Source organism: Egretta garzetta, unplaced genomic scaffold, assembly GCF_000687185.1.
Source record: "Egretta garzetta isolate BGI_Z169 unplaced genomic scaffold, ASM68718v1 scaffold620, whole genome shotgun sequence".
In the NCBI taxonomy this organism is placed as follows: Eukaryota; Metazoa; Chordata; class Aves; order Pelecaniformes; family Ardeidae; genus Egretta; species Egretta garzetta.
The window spans coordinates 291,393-295,145 of NW_009258309.1; the positions used below are offsets into that span (position 1 = coordinate 291,393).

General features: G+C 38.4%; 1 protein-coding gene across 1 annotated transcript in view; it reads left to right on the plus strand.

Annotated features, from left to right (window-relative positions):
* The first annotated feature begins 11 nt into the window (after positions 1-11).
* GSTCD (glutathione S-transferase C-terminal domain containing) overlaps positions 12-3,753 on the plus strand; it is a 93,836-nt gene continuing 90,094 nt past the window's right edge. Inside the window, exon 1 of the transcript XR_004842063.1 lies at positions 12-196. The gene's annotated coding sequence lies outside the window, so the exon portion shown is untranslated. The remainder of the gene's footprint in view (positions 197-3,753) is intronic.

Sequence of the window (3,753 nt, forward strand, 5' to 3'; positions counted from 1 at the left end):
GCCTTGGGGGCGCCCCCCCCATGGGTGCCCCCCCGTGGGCCTGCGCAGCCCTGGGGAGCCCCGGTGTTCCGCTTCCTCCTCGCCCGGGCTCCCTGACTGAGAGCGGCCGCGTCCGCCCCCTTCGCCATGAGTTCTCTGTTTTGTGAGGGAGGGTTGGCTGGAAACTCCTTGTTGAGGTGTTTATCGGGGAAGAACGGTAATGGTTGGTGGCGGGAAAGTCACTTGCCGCCTTCGTGTCGTTCATCTGACACTCGGTGACTTACGGCTAAGCTTTTTGGAAACAACAAAAAAAAAAAAAAAAAAAAAAAAAAAAAATTCCGCCCGAGCCGAAGACGAAAGATGATTCTGCCGATGCCTGTGGTTTTATGGAGTAGGTCTGCAAAGGAATTTTAACTCAGTGGCATTATTTTCTGCAATAACCGAATTTTAGTGTGCTGTCTTTCTAAAGTTTGGCTTCTGCTCTTCATAGCCTGTGCTTACTTTCTTGAACCATCAACAACTTTTACTGTATTGATATATCTGTCTGAAATTCTGGTTTGAAGCTCTGTGAGGAGCTTGTATGCTTCTCTTTGGATTCACTTGAGGATGCAATGGTGGCCCTAAACTCAAACGGCAAAGTGATTGCCTGGATAGAAATATAACTCCAACCTCCAAATTTATCTGCGTCTGCCTTAAAGCACAAATGTTACCTTGTACTAAGTTAAATATTTGCTGGTGGAAAACTATGTTTTTTAAATTAATTACTATGTTGAACATTTCTCAAATGTTATTGTGTCTGTTTAACAAAAGTTTTCTTTTACCATGTAGTAATCAACAAATAAATGAGATCTCTTTCAGGAACTAAAAGGAAGAGGATGTTTATGCAATTATTTATTTATTTTTAATTTTCATGGGAAACTTTTTGGTTTTAAACCAACAATTTTCTTTATTACATTGTTAACACAGTGACTCAGTGAAACTAATTTAGCTGTTGTTTAGGGCGTGTTGAAAGGGAAGAGAAAATGGTAACAAACAGTACAGTTAGTGAAAATTATACTTAATGTTTAGTATTCTTAAAGAGCCAGGGTGATTTTTATACCGAAGGTAGACAACGTTATTTATCTTGTCTTTAAGTTACATTGCAACTCTACGTCTCCCTTTCCCTCTTTCAGCAGTGGCTACTGTAAATAAGGCCTGTATAGAATAAAAAAAAGGTCTCTTCCCACAGAATTTACGGTCTAATTAGGGGGGAAAAAAGTGCTGGCAAAAATCGTGTGAATGAATAGTGTAATGTCTTGTAGGTTTTGTTAGTTCTGTGTTTGATGTTTTGTTTTATTCTGTGTGTCTGTGGCTGCTTTTGTCTTGGTAAGCTGCCAAGGTGTTAATGAATTTACCACATTTAATGGAAGGGTAGTAGTTACATGAAAATAAGTGAGAACAGGCAACTGGGTAGGCTATGCAGTCTTTCAAAGGAAAGGGTGTGCGTAAATCCCCGAGGAAGATGTACTCTTCAGAGCCAAAATAGTGCAAAAACATCAACTCTCTTAGAAACAAAAGATATAGGAAACAAGACTTTATAAGTGTCTGTGCTTTGAGACAAGATGTTAGGAGGAATTCTCTGAAGTAAAAGATGGGAGAGGGATGAGATATGGCAGCGTAAGAGTGTTCAGTTGAAGTGGTGATGCAAGAAGACCCTATCTTCTCCCAGGAAACAATAAAGAAATGCAGGTAAAGTCACTTACAGAAAGAACTGGGCAGATTTCTTTTGGTTTATCTTCTGTAAGAGACTTGGGAATAAAATTAGCGTTTGTAGATTGTAGTTTTACATTGTATTCATAGACTGGACTTAAAAAACCCAACCAAACAACAAAACCCTTAAGGAAAATGTCTGATTTTTAGGGTTGCTGTAGGACAGACTTCCTGTGTGAGGAGTTTGCTTTGTGCTTCAGCTTTCTCACATGTGTAATGCGAACACAGGAAACTTCTACCTTGCAAGGCTTTCGGGAGGAAAGGCTATGAGAGTTAAGTTACTAAGTTACTGTTGTGATGAGGGGACACAGAAGTTTTTAGAGTAACTAGCAATAAATAAATCCGGACTGAATGCCTTGCTGTTCTCATGAAATAAATAGGTAATGTGTTGCAGTCATTACAGAAGTCTGTTTCGTTAAAATACTTTTTAAGATTTTTGTGGGGATTAAGGTATATTAGAGTAATTCTGTTGACGTTGAAAAGCTCAATGCAAAAAGCAGAATGGAGTTTTTTGTTCTAGCTCTCTCTACCCTATAGTCTGAAAAAGTCTGTCTTGGTCTGAAAAGTACATAACTTTAAACATCACCATAGTTAATGTTTCCTGTTCTTTTCCAGTTTGCTAAGAAATTGCTAGCTTCTTTCTGAATAGCAAAATTTAAGTTCAGGCAAAAGGTAAGGTAAAAACACTAGTTAATGTTAACAACATCTCAGATTAATCATTTTCCGTATATGGCTGCAGTAAAAGAAGAAGATTCAGTGCTCCCAGTTGTGAGGAAACACTATGGTGATCTAGTCAAACATGAGACAATAGAGATCTGTGGTGTGCACAGAGAGCTGAGTTGCCAGTATGAATTCAGACAAACTTCAACGCTTGGGCTTTCTGACAGTGCTAGCAAATGCAGTTCTTGCGTTTAGCCGTGTATATGGCAAAGTTTGTGTCCAGGACAAATGTAATTTCTGGTATTAGCTGATGTGCATTTTATCAGTCTCTAAAATCTCTGTTACAATATTTTAATAATGCTGCTCTCTTCTTAGTAATTCTAGAAACAAATGTTGAATGGGGAAAGAGGAAGATCTGTGTGAATGGTTACCCGGTAATTCAAGATATGGGCCCTTTGAATGTAGCAGTGGCTTTGTGTCAGTCACTGTCTGACTGATGCTGAAAAAGCAAATTGCCTAGGTAAACTTTTGAGGCAGTCACTGAATGATCTTTTTTTGGAGCGAAGAGGTGTTCGATGTCTAGGGGAGTAAGAGTGAGAGAAACGTGCTGGGTTAGTCTAAATACTGTAACTTCAAATATTAATAAAACAAAATTCTTAAGTTACCAAGGTAGGCATGTTGTTTGGCAATTGCACAGTCTGTATGAAAAGTTCTGAGTTCAGAAATTAAACTATCCGTGTAAGTGTTTTAGGAAAAATAATGGTGGAGAACTTCTAGCAGTGCTTTCTGAAGTTGGTAGAGAGAGGCATCTGCGTTTAAAAGTCAGAAAATGGGAAAAGGTGATTTACAAAAGATTTTCTCAGCAGCTGAGCTCAGGACACTTTTTCTTCTTGGTGTAGTAGGAAGTTTAAATAGGTTAAAATTTCTTCTGTGTTTATCCCATGCATTGTGAGCTCTGTAATTGCAATGAAACTGAATCTCTAATAGAGACTTACTTTGTTCAGAATGTCATTTGGCTGTTCAGCTTACTTATCTATGACCAAAATTAAGTTAATTGCTATTTTTTGGCCTTCTGAAATCTCTTACGTGGAATACGAATGGATTAAAAAAAGCAAAAACCCTTGACTGTTTTAAAGGAAGGCAGAAATAAAAGTCCTTTGCTTCCTCAGAATCTTGTAGGTACTAAGAATTAACTTAGAAGCAACTTATAGCTGATCTAGTTGCAAAAAGTAACTTCCAAGTATAAACCAAAACAGTGGCCTTTGTTCCTTTAGAGTGCTGAAAACCATCTTCCCTTGCTCAGCTCATAAGGGTGTTCACTTAGTAGCTGATCTTAACATGAGCACTGTTAATTGCCTAACTGTT